The sequence below is a fragment of the Apaloderma vittatum genome, unplaced genomic scaffold, assembly GCF_000703405.1.
Source record: "Apaloderma vittatum isolate BGI_N311 unplaced genomic scaffold, ASM70340v1 scaffold5801, whole genome shotgun sequence".
In the NCBI taxonomy this organism is placed as follows: Eukaryota; Metazoa; Chordata; class Aves; order Trogoniformes; family Trogonidae; genus Apaloderma; species Apaloderma vittatum.
In genome coordinates this window covers 58,065-77,173 of record NW_009699579.1, presented here as the reverse complement: position 1 = coordinate 77,173, position 19,109 = coordinate 58,065, and the positions used below count along the sequence as shown (strand labels likewise).

At 35.3% G+C, this 19,109-nt stretch overlaps 1 protein-coding gene across 1 annotated transcript in view; it reads left to right on the top strand.

Annotated features, from left to right (window-relative positions):
• NAALADL2 (N-acetylated alpha-linked acidic dipeptidase-like 2) overlaps positions 1 to 19,109 on the top strand; it is a gene marked incomplete at its 3' end in the record, with an annotated part of 181,204 nt that overhangs the window by 114,357 nt on the left and 47,738 nt on the right. The gene's annotated exons all lie outside the window — the stretch shown is intronic.

Genomic DNA, 19,109 nt, shown 5'->3' with positions numbered 1-19,109 from the left:
CTATCAATATGCCAGCGCTGTTACACGTGGTGTTTGAAATGAATGGATAATTAGACAAACTTTGAGTTACACACTTCAGGAAACAGCTAGGCAGCAATAAAATTGGTCTTTTTGCTGTCAAACTACTTTATCTTTTAGTTAACTACATTAGGTTCAGTCCTGTCTGGCTGCCTGTATTGGTTGGCATAAATGTTATAGCATGTCGGTGACATGTGTTTTTTCCATGTATTTTTACTAACGTATTATTGACAGCTTAGAAATCTTTTATTTCACACCATAATCTTTGATATTTATTAGTGCTTCCCCTGAAAAATAACAGAACTGATTCCTTCAGATCCCTACAAATTCTATCCAGGAATTTAGATCAAGAATATGTTAATTATATATACCTGTTAAATTTTCTTACCTTCTGTTAAACATTGTTTAAGGCAAAAATTTCTGCTTTAGAAGTGGTGAGGTGTTTACCAGAAATCCTTTTAATTTTTCTGATACATTAAATGCCGTAGATTTTGCATTTTATAATAGCTCGTATATATACTGAAGAGTGAAATCTTGTGTTCCAAATATACATGAGGCTGTATGATATTTCTTCCAAAATATGGCTGGAAAAAACTCACTTTGTTACATTATAACAGTATTTGAAAATATTATACCATTGTATTTAATGAAAAATGAAAAGGACTTTTAATTTCTTAGTCAATACAGATTAATCTATAGAGTAAAAAAATAAATAAACACCTGTAATTCCTTTTTTATAGGATAAAAATAATGGAAAGATGGCTAGGACAGGAAATACAGTCTAAATTTTGGATCATTTTATGGTTTTTATGAGTTTTCAGTTGACTTTAGGATTAGAATTCTCCACCTCTGAGTTACTGCAAGGTCAAGTTAATAGAGATAAAAAATGTCATGTCTGTGTAGCTAGTGCAACAGCATTTCAGAAAACATTCTGAAGTTGGGCGTTTGGGAATTAATTCAATTTGCCAATGCATGTCCACACATTCTTCTACGCTGTCATTACCTCTCCTTACATTTTTTTCTCTGTTATCATACAGAGCCTGCTTTCCCTTTGGATTAGATACCATTTCCTTTTTTCATACTAGCCGGTAAGATTTAGTAAAAATCCCAGGGAAATACAGAGGGAATTAATTCTTTTCCCTTAGAAAAAGGTTTTGAAAAATATAGCTGTTGCAGGATAACTGATTTTAGTTTTTAGTCTAATACTCAGACGCTATTTTGATGCACGCATATTTCACCACAAGTTATGCAAAATATTGTCCATTCATCCACTCCTGCTGTGGTCTGTACTAACACTTCATGAAGGGATAGTGATCTGTAAAACCGGGCTAAACTCCTTTGGTCTTGTTAGCAGCAGAACTGCACTCTGCATTAGTCTCTGTTCAAGTAGGAAAATCTCAGCTGAATTGTGCCCTTCCTTATACTGCTTGCTTGTTTGTGTTTGAAACTCTTTCAGGTAAGCATTTTGAAGACATTATCAAAGAAAGGTTCGTTTTAGTCTGTCATTGAGAAGGTCATTTTGCTATTTATTGTCCATTACTTGTTATTAATTGTAGACTAAGCCCCAGTTATTTCAAAGAGAATCTTCTGTTGTCAATAGGAGTTACTCTCTGTAGAACTAATAAGTTTTTACCTGCTGCTTTAATCTATATTAACTTTTATACTCAATGAATATTATTCCTGTTTCGAAGAGACAGTTAATGTAATTCTAAAGGTGAAGTATATTCCAAATACCTGTATTTATTTTGTGTGAAAAGACAAGTTTTGTACAAATTGGTTTATACAATTTTATTTAATGTTTTTCTAATGCAAGACTAGTAATTCTGTTAGTGTCTGTGTTAATTTTGTTTTAGGTTTCTGATCACAGAATGGTAGAGATTAGAAGGGACCTCTGAAAATCACATAGTCCAACCCCCAAATTTGATTTCTTTATTAAATGCAGAAAGTATCTGTCAGTTGGGTTTTAGTAAATTGGATGTTTTTCGTCTGAAATGGTCAACTGAGGTACCTTTCGAGGCACAGGTAACCACTGCCAAGTTAGGGATATATTATAGGTCCTTGGTTTAGGCTGGAGTGGCTGGAGAGATTAACACTGTTGGGTCATCTTGGGATATATTTAAACGGTTAACCTTGGCCCGTTACCATTTAGCCATTGCAACAGTTTGTTATCTGTAAACTACTCGTTAAGTAACTGCCTGTTCATGAAAAATGTATTATAGCTCTTGACTGCAAAAGGAACAGTAATAATTTTGGTATCTGAGAAGCGTTATTTTGTTTCTTGTAGGAAACAAAAATAATTGCAATATAACAGCTTTTGGTATTTTCTAGAAATTAGTAATTAAGTGCATTAATTAATAAGTGCATAATGAATACTTCAGCATCTTCTGAGTGTTTGAACTTTTGAACACATTGTCCTCTGAAGACCTTGAACATGAATTGCCGTATGTAACTAAATTTTAATTTATCTGAGTCCTGTATGTTTCGGTTCCATTACATTGGAAAAAACAAAGAACACGGTAAGTTTGGTAGAATTTATCCTATTAATTAGTGCAAATATTGTAGGCGATAGCATTTCAGGGTTACTGATTAGCACCCGATTGCTTGAAATCCTTCTTAAAACAAATACATGTAGAAAATACCTACAGTATTGCAAAATAATTGACAATTCTAAGTTTACTCAGTTATCCTACCATTTTAAAACAACCTGAGAAGTTGTACTTTTAAAGTACCTGAAGTATTTATCACTATTTATTTTGGAAGTGTAGTGACCTTTGTGCCTGAATGTCAACCTCAGAGTAATTACTTACACCTGAGCACTGCCTATAGAAATTTAATTCAAGGTTTTGGAATAATGTTGCTACTGATTCCACATCATTTTCAAAAAGTATTTTTTTTTTAAGTTCTTATTTAATTGAAGGTTAAAATGCCTTTTGCAAACAAACTTTCCTCAGAATATTTTAGGTTAAGCTTATACTTCCAGTTGCATTTTCAGAATCTTGAAAAATGAAAATTTGTTCAGTCAGTCGTAAGCAGGTGTAAAGTGACTGCAGTAAAAATATGGTCGTTTACAGTAGTAAATGATCTCCTGTGGCGGTGAACATACGTTCAGATTATATAGCTCTTGTAACGCAAATTTGTACAGTATTGCCTGGAAAAGAAAGATTAAATATCTTAATGTATAACAGAATGTTTATGGTTGGGACCAGATGCTCAATAATAGTTATCTATTAAATTTATGTGCCATTGAGTCCTCCTGAAGTAAGCAAGGGACTGTGGATTATTGAGAGACTTTGGGTTCAAACTCTGAGAACTTGACAGGCTCCTGCTATGAAATGAGGTAATTTAAGAAATCATTTCGTAAGCAGTGCATAAGAAACCTTAGATATTACAGGGAGGTTACATAATGCAAGTGGTCTCATTTATTTAGTTAAAGAATAGTTACTTCTGAAGTGACAATAATGCAAAGAAGATGACTAACACACAGTTTAAGGTAAGCCTGGGTGCTTTGTCTTTGAAGTGAAATGAGTTGAAAACCTGCAGCACTTTTGAAATCTTGAATTCCATTCTTACGAATGTTTACCATTGTAAAAGCTTTGACAACAATTTCCACTCTCTTTACTTGAATAAATTGCATTTGAGAGCTTTTAGATTAGACTTTGAACTGTAAAAAGCATAAATATGTAGAAAAACCTCCATTGTCAGTATATTCTCTATTAGTCAGTCTGTCAAATAACTAAGCTTGACTAAACTCTGGATTTTACTTAAGAACTCATTCGTATGAATGTAGAGTGTGACAATCCATTTATGTTAATACAGGTTCTAGCTACAGATCCAAAGATCTCTCTTCGCACAGCATGTTTCTAATCCTTATTCACTAAATGTTACAGCTTACCTGGTGTACCCAATTTTTTTATCTGAATGTCCTAAGTATAGTTACAGACTCCCTCCAGAACTTATTTTACAAATTAATCTAGGTGAGCTGCTTACTAATCCTTAGTATTAGATTCTAAGGGCGGAGTTGCTGGATTATTATTGATGAAAACATTGCCAGGAATAATTTGTGATTCTCCTTGCACTTACATAGTTTGGTAATATCGCCATGGCAGGGACAGAGCACATGTGAACTGGGCTAACTGCAAAGTTCCAGCTTCGCCTTCTGCTAACATCAATCCACAGTTATCTTCTTGACATTATTTTTAAATACTATTTTAAGTAAATAGTCATTGTGATTAAATATATTTTCCTGGCCTTACTATGGACCATTGCAGATGAGTAGTTTACCTAAAGAGGTCGGATTTCTGGGGGCTTTTTTGGTATTCCGGGTTTTTTTGACTTTTGTGGGTTTTTTTTCCCCTCCATTTCATTTTCAAGAACAAGATTAAGATTGCTATAGGATATGTAAGAACTCGCTCTGATTTTGGTTTGGTTTTGTTTTGGTTTTTTTTTTCCTTTCTGGAGACATTCCAGTTGTCAGGTGCTACAAATGCCCACACTGTGATTTGAGATTGATTTAATGTTAATATGCATATATTTAACCACTAGTGGGGAAATATGTTTGTCTAGTATGTGTGTCTCTTTTTTGACTCCTTTCCAGAGAAGTAATCCTTGGCCAATCCAATACATTTTAAATTAGAGTGGCATCAGCCTTTCTCTTCTCTTTTGACCGTTCTTGGTGATCAGTTTAATGCATATGGTGTAGTTTGATGACCATTGAATTTACCATGCGCCTTTTTGTTGGTTTGGATACTTCAAAAGGTAGAATGTGCTATTTCACTTTAGAAGCTAGAAGCGTTGGTTTAGTGGGTACCAGAATTCCTGTCTTGTTCTGGATACGTCTACTGAAAATTGCAAAAGATTTTCAAAATCGAGGTGATGAAAAATATCTTACTGTGTGTAAACACTCGGATGTACAGGATATTTTAATATAGTTTGTTAACATTTTGTTCTGTCTTCATTTGGAAGTTCCTAAAGTTCTTGATAGTAATAATAGCGTATAATTAGCAATAGTAAGTAATGTACCCCTTTTTCATAGCATCTGAGAAAAAACAGAGGTTAAAGTCTGATTCTGCTTGAAAGCACTCGCTGAGGTTTGCCATTAATTTCACAGTCCCAAACAGAAAAATATTTAGTCATTTGACTAGATTGAGCTTTTTCCCCTGGATTTTAGTCTGAATACTACACATTTCTTACAGTTTTTAATTATAACAATTGCACATAGTGAACCTGAGCGGAGACGTAAATAGATATATAATGTTTTTTGCTGAATTGGAGATTACTTTGCTGAATTCAATCTCTTGCATATTTCATAACACAAATGAAAAGTTTGTGGCTACATTTCTTTTTTTATCATTTTAACTTTATGTTAAGACACTGTTATAATTATGGGTAGGTCAAGTGGATGAGTGATATTTCAATTTAAATTGACGTAGTTTTACTCTCAGCTCACACAAGGTCGTTGCTGGTAGCCTTCAGAAATTTTATTCATATTACTTTAGAGTTTGACTAAACCCTTGATTTGTATACTGAGTTATCAATAACTATTCAGGTGAGGTAATTAGAGCCATTTTATCAACCTATGATTTGACAAGAAACTTCTCTGAACTTCTTTAATGTCAAGTGCTTGCCCCAGGAGAAATGTCTTTGCTTTTTGCAAAGCTCAAGTGACTTAACCCTTTAGCATAATATTATATATTATCCTTATTTCTTTCATCTGCATTTTTAAAGAGAATTGGTAGAGCAGTCTGAAGAAGGCTGATGTCACGATAGCTAATCCATACTGTAGTTGTAGTTTAATTTCCTCTTGCTATTTCAAGATACGTGTATACTCTTTATCAGAAATATGAATTTGAAAATTTAGGGCAGAATAATCCAATTGTAATTGCAAGACTGACTTTTTACGGAATCCAAGCCAAATAATTGTGCCATCAAGGTCATAATTAATTGTATTGTATATGTTGGAAATGAGTTAGGTCTTGATTATGGTTAGTGCCTCTGAATGATTCCTTCTAGTATTTTGCATTTTAAACAAATACCCTCAGGTTATTAATTGCAGGTGTTTTCCGTACAGAGTGGCTGCATCTGCCAACCTGAATAAAACATCTGATGGAGCTTTCACTCTTCTTTTAAAGTTATATATAGACAGGAAGCACCACAGATGGAAGTATCCTTGGCACGGAACTTAATAGAACAACATTAAAGCTAATGAGGGATTTTTATTAATTAAAGTTGCTCTGAAGAGGCACTCACAGTTTCAGAAATTAGTCTGAATTATTTCAGTCTCTTTGTTGGTCAATGGGCTATTTACTTTTCTGATGAAATTTTCAGTTGTAGGCTGCCACCTCTAATTCAGGTAGTTGACCATTGTTGAAAGTGTCAAAGTATCTGACCATAATAAAATTATTTTCTCCTGTAAGGAAAATACAGGTATGCAGCAGCTTGTGCAGAAGGTACTATATGTGATTCTTAGTGTGCTTATGGTTAAGAAATGGGCTGGTAAGGATCCAGGATAGATTTTGTCCTTTCCGTGCAGGATTTCTTTCACATCTGTTATGTCTTTCGGAAGCTGCCTTGAGTACAGAGTTGAGTAAGAGTATGTAAGAGACGCAATTTCATTTCCTTCTTCAGTGTGATGAAGTTGCTTTGGAAATACTTGAGGAAAACCACAAACTTTTGGATCCCAAGGTACCTAGTGCAAATTACACACACACTGAATGTGGCCAATACTTCTTTAATTATTTTTTTTTCCAAAACCTATGAGAAACAGGGCAATGATGAGTTTAAGAAGCTTTGATTTAAATGGAATGACTTTATAATATCAACCCTCACTCTGAGATACGTACTCTTAAGAAGACACATTTTTAGTTCCAGCTTGAAAAATACAATTACATGCAGAATCTAAAGAGTACATCCATCTGAAGGACTTCAAGTTAGGTGAAGGACAGAAAAAAAGACGGTAGTAATTTACTTCATGTTTGTGTTGTTTGTAGAGGTTTGTATTGTGCTGACTAAGATTTTCTAGGAACAGAAGAAAATTGTTTAATTTTAAAATTTGGTAGCCAGAGTTTTTGACGGAGCACACTCCTAACCAGTGATAGAAAAATACAACGTTTTTCATTAGTTTTTTAAATACATTTGTTTCTGGCTTTTTTTCTCAAGGACCTAAGCTCGTAGTTAACCAAAAAAATAAAATATTTGCTTACTTACAATAGGAGACAGAAAATTATGGAATGAATTTTAAAGGAAGTGTAATTAGCCCAATTAATCTGATATCTTATTCTGCTCAGTAAGCTCTGGTGGGAAAATTATTATGAAAAGAAGTTTGCATACAAAACACAAAGTCTAATTTTGTGATTAAGTTATATAGGTTTATAAATACTTGAAATTTCATCAATACAAGTCTTGTGGTATCTAATTATATGTACAAGAGAATTCTGTAAGGAAGATAAATAATAGCATGTAGCAAATTCCTATTAATATATTAACTAATCTGCATTATTTGTTGTTTCAGGTTTCCTTTTTCTTTTTCCTTTTAGCCCTTTAACACTTCTGAAGAGTCAGTGCCCCTTTTTCAACAGCCACTCATAAGTAAGATTGGGCTTTTGTAAGAACTGAATCAAGTAAGGAGCCAGATTTTTTTTTTTTAAAAAGGGCTTCTTCATTTCTATGTTTTGTATCAAATTAGACAAGCAGAAAGCTCAGTCTTTCATATATACATCTACTTAGTTAAAGTGTCTTTAGCATCTTCTCAGCAGCTAGCTTTGTGCTCAGCACTGCTGACTGAGATGACCGTGATGGTCAGGAAAGTAGTGAAACATCTTTCAGATGCTCGCTCCGTGCTTAGTCCCAAGCTCATATTTTCAGTTCATTTTTGGAGGTTAACAGAACCGAGAACTGCTTAACCAGATGAAACCAAAATTGAATAAAATTTAATTTTAATTAAAAGAGAATTGTAACAAAATAACAGTTTGTGCTCTCTCAGGTAGTAAATTTTTACTCGTTTCACACCATTTAATATTTTTCCACGTTTGTGCAAAAGCTGCACATGAAGTAAAAGCGTGATAAAGAAGATCAGTTCTACCTACAGACTCAAGTAGTATTTTTGCCCTCTTATTTGTTTTTACTTAAATGTTAGACTTATTTACTGCAGGTTAACTGCAGGCAGTAAAGTGGAATTATGAATTGGTAACCTCAAATCAGGTTAAAGAACACTTGAATTTTGGCCATCTAATGGACAGCGATGAACAACTAAATTGTTCAGTCTGTTCTGTCTCACTGCCTTAAGTGCTCTCATACAGCACACCGAGAATGGCTGCAGCAAGTGCGTTGGAAAATTGAACAACTAAATTGTTCAGTCTGTTCTGTCTCACTGCCTTAAGTGCTCTCATACAGCACACCGAGAATGAAATGCTGGCTGCAGCAAGTGCATTGGAAAATATTATTTGATCTTTGAGTAGCTATAAATATTTTTCCTGAGCAGGGAACAGGAACTTGAGGACAAATCGCACTTTCTTATAACACTATTGGCAGGAAATGATTGATTATAAAACTGCAAAAGCTGGTTTGCACGCTTGCGTGAAATACGGTACCTGTGACAATAAAGAGTGATGTTACGTATTGTAGAGGCAATCACGTAATACATCAAGTGTCAATTTAATGGAACAGTGCCAATGGAATTTATGAATGATGTGTCAATGACTTTCTACCAGTACTGAGAAGAAGATGAAATAGCATGGGAGTGATGATTATTTGCAACACATTCCTTTCATGAAAATACGTGCTTTGGCCCATGTTGTTCTAATGACCCATGTGTTCTTTTTACTGATATTTCTTCATTTCTATCAATGAACCATATTTCTATATATTTGTTTATGCTTTTGCCTGTCAATATGATGGAGTCAGGAGCATCTATTATCTACTGTAAAGTGGTGGTGACAGCTTACCACTTTGTGCAACTTTGTGTTTAGAATTCATTTTACAGTTCCTACGTAATTTCTCTACATCTAACATCAGACATTTCAGGAGTCGTCTTGGTAGATGTGGATGCTGTGAATCTTTGAAACCTTGAGGTCCTCACAGCAGGAATAGTCCTTGGAGATGTCTTGGGAGAATAGATTTTTACAGTAAGCAGTTGAAAGGGGGAGAATGTTTTATTAGCACAGCCCACTGTATAACGTTTTCAAGATACCACCTTTTCAAATATCTGTAGATGAAAAAATGAAATAAGATATGTTGTGTTTGACACTGGCCTGCAGCATAAACATCTCTTCTTGGTGCAGGTTTTGTAGGTAGTTTGGTTAATGTTTCTTTTGTGGACCCGTGTTTTTTTTAAAGATGATGACATTGCATTTTTAGCTTGTGAAAACAATTTGCTTGCTGCAAGCTCTTTGCTAGTACTCACAGGAAAATAGTGGCATATCTGGAACGTCTTCTGTAGTATATTATTGTATTTATGATTCTCTCTTATTATAACAACAAACAAAAGAGGAGAGTTGCCTTGTGTTCATTGGTTCAGTTGAGGTGTAACTGCTATAAAGAGTAAGGTGTGCATACGTGTTTCTGTCAGCCTGTATATATTCTATATGCTTCTAGGTATCATTTAAAATTCATTAAACTTCAGGGTAACGGTCAAAATGAAACTAGATATGTATTGATTTCTTCTCCTCCACTGCTTCTTTGGGATTCTCCTAACCTATGTTCTTTGCTGGAAAAACAGAAGAAAAAAAAGAACAGGTTTCCTGATTTGCCTATGACCCGAGGGAGCTCTCCACATTTAACACTACAGAGAGGAACAAAAGACACTTCAGTCTTGCAGTGTCCTTCTAGTCTTGCAGCAAAATCTGAGCTGGGGCAAGTATGGTCTTTGAGGGAGCTATAGAGAATCTTACTCTTTTTTTTAACAGAAGGGACTGAAAATGCGTAAGAGTGCATGTGGGTAATTATAAACAATGCATTAAGACTGCCTAAGAGAATGGGAAAAATGTGTAGGACTTCTCTGCTTATATTTTGCTTCTGAAGTTGTGTGTTTTACCAAAAACGCCACATGTATGGGCAGAAAATTTTAGAACACAGGGAAGACTAAATTAAAAAAAGTTTTGAAATCCTTTGAAGAAAAGATAATGGGGGTTGTTATAGCTAATCAGGTGAACAAATGTTTCTGTTCACATGAGTATTTCAATATCTGGTAGCAACTTTTGGAAGAGGAGACACTGATGTACCTAGTTCCCTATGTGACTCCTATGGTGTGCCATATTGATTACTTAGAAGGAAGGGGTAAAGGGATAATATAGTTATACATTGAGATTCTGGCAGGGAAAATGGGCCGCTGAAAGCTACTTTAGGATAATACAGTTACACTGATGCCTTTCAAAGTCAAAGAAACTGATAACTTTCAGGTTCTGCAGTTTAGTAGTTTCATTTTGCATCAAAGCACGTAAAATATTTAATTTTAAAATATCCAATTAAAAAACCTGAAACATTTTCAAATACAAAGACTTTTTAGGAATTCACAAAACTCTGTTCCCAGTTTTCTGCGGATGAATACATTAGTTTATATATGAATATTAACAAATATGTAGGAATTTGCTTACCACTGATAATGTAAAACATGACCTTAAATATAGTCTTCTGAAATTATGCTGCTATTCTACTCTTCTTTAACAAGAAATTATTGCCTCATTTTCTTTTTGATTTCAAATTTTCTTTGCTTCTGATCTGTCTAGCTCCAATTGACCTTGATTTTTTTTTTTGAAGGGGGCAAGCTGGTTAGTCTAAACATTAATTCCTCAGCTTTGTTATTTTACCAAAAATACCTGTTTTGAAGGCTCATCACAGGTAACAGAAGCTCCTTGGTGAGAATGCAAAGCTTCTTACAAGCAGTGGTTCAGGAATCATTTAGGGCCAACGACTCCATTTGGAGTTTTGAATGAATATTCACATACAGCATGCTCTTGTGCGCAAAATAAAATTCAGTTCTCTTGGGTGCTTGTAATACTCTTCTGAAGCTGAATACAGCCATTACAGTAGTCAGCATGAACATAATAAAACATTCCAAATACATAGGCAAGTTATTAAGTAAATTAAGTACCAGTGTTTATATCTCTGAGGAATGCTGCAAACAGATAATTATTTGTCTCTCTTCTGTAATCCAAGAACTGAACCATTATGTGTTACAAGGTTTTCCATAGATTGAAAATTTTAGGATTTTCAGAGCGTTGTTCTTTCTCCTCTCTGTACTATAGACAAGATTAATTAGGGGTATTGAGAACACCAGTATCTTCATCCTAGAAAACTGTCATTTCAGCTTGACTTGCCAGGATTTTATTTTTTTTCTTCAGTAATTGTAATCAAATTATGACTGGTACATGACCAGATAAATTTGATGTATCTCACAGGTAAAAGATTTATAAATTAAAGATGAACTCAGAACTTGGAAGACTTTCATTGCAATCTGACTTTTTAAAAACCCTGATTATGAAACTGCAAGAGGGTAGATTTAGATTAGATATAAGGGAGAAATTCTTCACCATTAGAGTGGTGAAGCACTGGAACAGGATGCCCAAAGAGGTTGTAGATGCCCCATCCCTGGAAGTGTTCAAGGCCAGGCTGGATGGGGCTTTGAGCAACCTGGTCTAGTGGAAGAGAGATGTCCCTAGCCACAGCAGGGGAGTTGGAACTAGATGATCTTCAAGGTCCCTTCCAACCTTAACCGTTCCATGATTCTATGATTCTTCTCTGTATTTGAGCATACTTCTTTGGAATTGGGTGCAAGTCCTTTGAAACAAGATGCAACCAGAGGAGATATATATATTTTTTTTTTAACTACTCAAATGCCTTTGATATATACAGTCAGAATTTACCTTGAAAATGAGCATCACTCTATTTCCAGTTTCTTCTCCTATGGTATTTGGGGAATGGAGGAGGAAACTAAAATACAAGGAATTCACCTTAAGCATAAGGAAAGCTCCTGTATGGTGAGGGTGTTCAAGCACTGGAAGAGGTTCCCCAGAGAGCTCGTGGCATTTGCATACTCAGAGATGCTTAGAGCCCAACTGGACAGTGTCCTGGGCCACCTGGTTAGTTGACATCAGTAATCTCCACGTGTCCTTTCCAAGCTCTAACATTGTCCAGACCGGTCTGGTTTTTTAGGTGCCACAAGCAGCCTTCATATGATAGCTGGACAATGCCCTCTATTTATGTATTCTCTGGTAATTTTATATAAGACTATTATCTTTCCAAAGGGGATTATTTTCATAAATTTTCCAGATGATGACATATTTGCAGTTCAGAGATCCAATATGGAAACTTGTTAATTTCTCTGAGGAGAAGCTTAACAGATGGCAGTCAAAGAGAAAGTAAGGGATTGTAATTTTTAATTTTTTTTTTTACGAGTAAAATGCTAATATCTACAGCTATGAGAGAAGTACTTCCAAAATATTTTGCTGGTAAGAAAAGAACTGTGGCAAGGGGGAGCTACAGAGCTATGCAGAATAGAAGAGAAAGCAATCTAGGCTGTTCTGATTTGACATTGATTAATGTAGTATAGAGACAAAAAGGAGGGAAAAAAAATAACCCTCTTGTATACTTTAATACCAGAATGCAACTTGCATAGAATTCATACTTTAAATCAGAGTATTCAAACAGAATTAAAGTAAATTCCTCATACACCAGTTCAGAAATGTTCCAAAATACTAGCTGTAATCATTATTGAGATCTGAGTCAACAGAGCATGTGTAAACTGGCATTTTTTACATATGGACAGTGAAGACATACTGTTGGTTTGCTGCAACCCATGCTAGAAGGAACCAAAAATAGATGCAGATTCAATGTATGTGCTGCGATTCAGTGTTTAAAGTAGTCCTTGAGCTGACAAAGGGATTATTGTTGTCTTTGTTTCCTGTTACACGTAGTTGTGTGTATGCAGGCAGCTGTGCATTAGGATCAGATTTGTGATTAACATCTCACTTCTGATCAGTCACTCCTCAACTACTGCATGATTGTGATAGATTTGCCAGTTAGTTCTTTTATAAACCAGACCCTAACACAGTACCATTTTTTTTGTTTATCTGAGGATTGTATTGTGAGGCACTGATTTTTAAAATTTCAGGTGAGTTGGTGCTCCTTTACAAATCAAAATATAAGCTGTTTTCTTGGAGTTGTTTGTTCTTTGGGTTTTTTGTTTGTTTGTTCTTTTTTAAAGGAGAACCATCGAGAACTGTAAAGATTTTTTTCTTTTTTCTTTTTTTTTTTTTAACTGTCAGTAGCTTTTGAATTGATATGCATATTTAAGTGTCATTCTGTGCCAAGGAACAGTCACTCTGTGTCCTAGAGGACAGGACTGAGGGGGGAAAAAATGATCTAACTTTAAAGAACTTGAAGAAAGTTTGCTAATGTGGTTCATAGTATGGCCCCTTGCCATACAATTGCAGTGGCACTGCAGCGTGGAGACTGGAATAAATAACAAGCTGTGGGAAAAGGAGGAGACTTCAAACCCTTGGATGACCCCATGTATCATCAAATTGAAGCCAAAATTTGGCTTTCCATGATTTCAAACAAATATGGAAGAATAAATCAGAGGTATATATTATTATAAGAAAAGCATAGTGTTCCAGATAACATATGCAATTTTATTTCATGTCATCCACCAAATAAATACAGACAGGATGTGATTTTGAGTCATTTCAGTGTTCACTACATGCAATAAACAAAATAATTGGTATCCTAAACCTGTCACTTCCAGTGTTTTCTTAGAGATTTTTCTATTTCCATTCCATTCCTTGTAGACTGTTATAGGGCTTTTATTATTTTTATTACCAATAAATCTCATTATTGTGGGTAAACAGGACTCCATGCTTGTTCACAGCCAGAACAGTGATGGCATATGTAACCTGACGTATATTCTGGCTGCTGCAAACATATTTCACCTAAAGCAAGACAGTTATTTTGAAATTTGTAGTCTTGATCATCGTTGAAGGGAAGGAGAACTGTATCAATGTCTTGTTTCCATGTTTGTTGTTCATTTCGTTTATAGTGGCCATCACCAGTGTAGAAAATCAAGGTTTATTTTGGGAGGCAATAATCTATAAGACCAAGCCATTAACTCTTGGATATGCCGGAAGCAGATTATTTCTTGAAGTGTTTAACAGGAAACATAATTCCTAGAGATGGTGCCTTGTGCCTTACCTGCTAGTGGGGCTTAATGGCCCCAGTACTGAGTGGAATACTCGTGCTTGGTAACATCCCTGGATCCTTTTTGCAGTAGCAAAAGAAATCTTTGGTTCTCCTGGGCAAACATAAAATAAACTGACTGATACCAGTTATTCCCTATTCTCATTCTTGCATCTTCAAAAAGCCTGGGAGAAATAATAACAAGGCAGTTACTACAACTAGCCATAAACTAGAGAAAAGCTGCTTGCTCACTCAGAATACAAGAGCTGGTACATTATCATCACTGAGTTTTTCTCACTGTAGGATTCCACTAGACAGGAAAAGGAATCTAGTATCAGAAACCATGGAAGGTCTGACTGGAATATGACACTGCAGATTTAAAAAGACAGTTATAAAATCAGAGCATTATAACTTTCTTTTTTAAAAGAAACATTATTTACTTACCTTGGAGGTAAAAAGCGTTATGGAAGCAAACGTAAAGTACTTATGTTCAAGCCTAAATGTGTGTCTGTGAACTCTTTTTTTAAAAAAATAGAAAGTGTGGAATAGGTTTTGTGTCACTTATGTAGTACCTTACTCTTACATAATTTGATGTTTCCAAAATTCTGGCTTTGAAAAAGTATTTAAGGGAGTGGTCCAACCCCGCAGTAGCAGAATGTGGAATCCAGTGATGTTTTCAATGTACACTTCAACAGAGCAGGCCAAATTCATCTGTAGCACAAAGCAGTGAACTTGGAGTTAGGGCTGTGCTTGACCCAGGGTATAGAGACAGATGGGACGAACCCAAGTTGTTCTCAGACCAGAGCATATTTTTTGAATGAAACTGGTAGCAAATTCCTTAATGTATTTGGCACTTGAATTGAAAACGTTCTATAATATTTCAGTTTTAAAAGCTCTGCTTGTCAAGCTTAGCACGTCAGTTTGATTTGTGTTCACTCATTTACACACACGTACCTACGCACTTCCCTCCAAATCCTAGCTCAACAACATCGTGCTTAGTAGTCTTGGAAATGTATTTTCTAGGAGGTACAGAAAGGTACATTTCTAACATAGACTTGCAGATACAGGACTCATGAAGTAGATTTATTCTAAGAGAAAGATTTTTTTTTTTTTAAAAAAGGTCCCAAGTATATGTCTCCTACTTGGATTTTGGATTATGCAGTAATCCTGAAAATCAGAGCAATCGCTTAGAGCAATTTTGCTGAATTCCATTAATACCTCTCTAGATTTTAGGAAAATATAACATATCAGTTAACAATAAACTTCTTGCAGAATATTTTATTGTATTATGTTTGAATCACTGAAAAATTTTACTTCCATGTTAATTGAGTGTTATATAATTTTGCTTTATTTTGACCCCTTCTATATCACAGAAGTGGAAAGGGTGATTCAAAATGGTGAAAATATTGTGAGAAGTTTTTTTGGTGTGATGTGTTTGATTTTTATTCTTGCCAATTTACTAAATATTTTTAGAAGGGAACAGGAGGATTAATGAGATGTTTTTGCGTCAGTGTGTCAAAGCAGTTTTGCTTTTGCCAAATAAATGTGTTGCTTTTTATTCTATTTATCTTAAAAAGAAACAAGACTGACAGTATTTTTAAAGTACATTAAGTATGCATTAAGACGAGTGATTTGCACTAAAAGACAGGACAGTGACATTTTTTTCTTATATTGGTTAAACACATTTCCTTGAGAAGGAGGGGAAAAGATGACAGTGGATTCTAGAGGTGCATTTTCATCTCATCAGCTTTAGAATTTCTAGTTTTATTTTTAAGGACAACAGAAATCTGTTTAAAGAGCAGTCCTGGGTAATATATATCCAGATTCACATCCATTCCATTGATAATATGTGATGTAAGCAGAGTGCAGTGAGTGTGAAGAAAACAGTACCGCTCTAGTGTTACGTATTTTTGTATGTATCAATGTGTGGTCTTGTTAACACCTGAGAGTTTATCTCAGGTGGTAGGTTATCTTTGTCCTGCTTCTAAACTCTTTTTATTAACTCTTGACATCATAAGAATGTGGAATTATTCTTTTCAAGTATTTTTCAAGTCACCTTAGCCATCACCAATGTCAAGAAAAAAATGGAAATGTTTTTCAGCTACTTTCTGAGTACTCTAACTTATTTTCCTTCTAGATGATCCTCACATAGTTCTAAGCATCCTTTGTCCATTTGTGAATGATGCCTCCTGAAACACGAGCTGCCATAAGGCAGTTGTGGTTGACAGAACAGGTCATCATCTCACAGTCCATTGCCTGTAAAGCTGCTTTGAAAGTCTTTGGTTGGGGCTGCTCTTAAAATCCCTGATTGCAGAATCTCAAAGTTAATTTTTTTGCGAAACAGAAGGAAATGTTCTTCTCTTCCCCCAGATTCCTACCAGTGACTAGTGAAGCAGAGTACTTCAGAACTGACATATGTTCCATGCTGTAACACTAGTGGTTAATTCTGAGAGAGCTGGAGAAAGACAGAGCAGGAAACTGGTTGTTACCACTTCTACTCCATGGGCGTCTGCTGTGGTTGTACTTTTCTCTTGACAAAAGCGTTTCTGTACCAGCTATTTTTCTTATCCTTGCTGGTACTTTTAGATTCCATCTAACAACATAGTCTCTTAAGTCTGAAGCTCTGTCATGCTTCTCATAGTTAAATCCATTCTGACTTCCATTTTAAGCATTGTGGGGTGATCAGCACTGTTTTCTTTGCTTTAGAGAGTTGAAGAGCCCTCCATTTGACTTCATCTGTGGAAAAGCACATATCTGACTTTTGGAATGCAAACACTGAGCAGATGTGGGACTTTCTCAGAATTCCCTGTTCATAAGTGCTTAGACAACAGCACCAATTTTTCTAGATCAATATTTTCACTGTATCTGTTTACAGCAAGAAGTAAGAGCCACATACCATTCTTTTTCTTCCCATGTACCAAGAGAGAATTTAAGAGGAAAAAAAAATACATCAATGACTTTGTGAGGTATAGCGGATGGGTACATTTTCTGTCAGAGGTTAGACAGTATCTGTATGCTATGAATCTGCTCAAACCAAATCCTGCAATTTCATATGGGTATGGCTATAATCATACTAATAGTGCCAGTGAAAACTGTATAGGAAGTCATTAAGATTTGTCTTAGGAAAGGGTGTTACTTTGTGGAACTATTCATTGGAAGAGCTGCGAAAACAGCAGCAACGCCTCAGATCTTGGTGTATAATGTGCTGATGTGACAGTGCAAGTCTTGTCTAGCAGTATTAATTGATTCGTAAAATTTGAGTAGGTTGTGTCATGCCTATGTTAAAAATACTGCTCATGAACAGTATTGTAAGCAGCTGAAGATGTAAGAAAGTAGCTGCTGAGTTGCTGAGCTATGATTAGCAGTAGTGACGTAGTTTTAGTACCTAGAGCCGCCAGTCAGCAGGCACCATTTCAGTCTGGGCATGTGGTTAGACGTGAGTCAGGAAAACCCCGGATAAACTGATTTTGCAGGGAAGTACAGAGACATCACTGTGACCAACTTCAGGACAAGCAGTGCAGACCTAACAGCTGCTGAATGTATCAGCAAAGTTGGGAGGGAAGCTGTATACAAGTTCAAAGTGCAAATAATGTTAAGTGTCTGTGATGTGTCACTTTATATGTCTTTTTTTTCTCATGGTTAATACAAGATCAAGTGTTGACAAACGGCAGTGCAGATACCTCTTTCACAGAAACACATTGAACTAACTGTTCACTTCAGGCAGCTGAATGACAGAACCAACCTAAATGACCAAATGCACTTTATTCTGTCTCTTATGCTCTAATTTATTCTCGTAATGTGCTTTGAAGTCCTGCTTGAAGTGTCTGTTCTTAGCAGAAAACTGTTTGTCAAATTTCTATTAAGCTTAAGGTGAAAAATTAATGAGCCATTCAGTTCAGATATTTCAAAACTAATACTGCTCTGTTATTAATACAGCAGAAAGTCACAGATGTGGGGATGTACAATTATGGTTCAGTGTTCACTCAAACTCTACTTTTTTTCTGTGTTTTGAGGGGGAACATCATTAAAAAAGTTTCAGGTCATAGAAGGAATTATTTTAATGAATTTTATCAGTAAACTTTAGACAGTTTTATTTATTAACTTTCTGTTTATCAGATCCTGACAGAGGGTGACGTTAATAAACAGATAAAAATGGAATGCCGTATTCTTTCCAATCTTTCTCGGAATCTGGAATTTAAATAAAAATGAGCAGAAAGTTGATTCTTACAGCATAAACTTTATAGGGAAGAATAAATAAAAGATTCATAGCATAACACTGCACAAGGGGTGAGTAAAGCAATATTCTTTTAACTAGATAAATATGCTATTGTGACACTTCTGTTTCACGTGCTCTGATTTTTCAGCTTTGACATCCATTGAAACAATGGTAAAATTGTACTTTAACCTAGAATTGAGTGGCATGATGCACAAGCATTAATGATAAATATCACGTTATGCTACTGATACGAATAAGTAATAGAACGCTGTGAACCGCCAGGTTACAAGTGTGTATCCCAGACAGAGCAGCGTAGAAACTGCTGCTAGAGGTTTGTTCTTGCACTGAAAAAGAAAACAGACCACACAGTCACTGCAAAAATAAAAATGTAGTCCTCACTTTGTATGCAGAAACTTTCTAAAGACTGCCTCTTTTTCTACTTCTAAAATTAACTTAACAATTGATTAACATATTTTTCTTCTTGCATTCCAGTATGTTCTCTAGAGTCTTTCTTAAATTAATAGCCATTTTAGGCCTGGCACAGTTAGATTGTTAGACTTGCAAGCAGGAAGGAATTCTGTTTCTTGGAAGATTTTCATGCTATAAAACTAAATTTCATTACAAGCAAAATCTCAAATTTAAATTATTCTCAAAGCATTTGCTGTGCTCACAGATCCTGAAAGCGCTATGTGCTCCAAGGAGTTTGGCATCC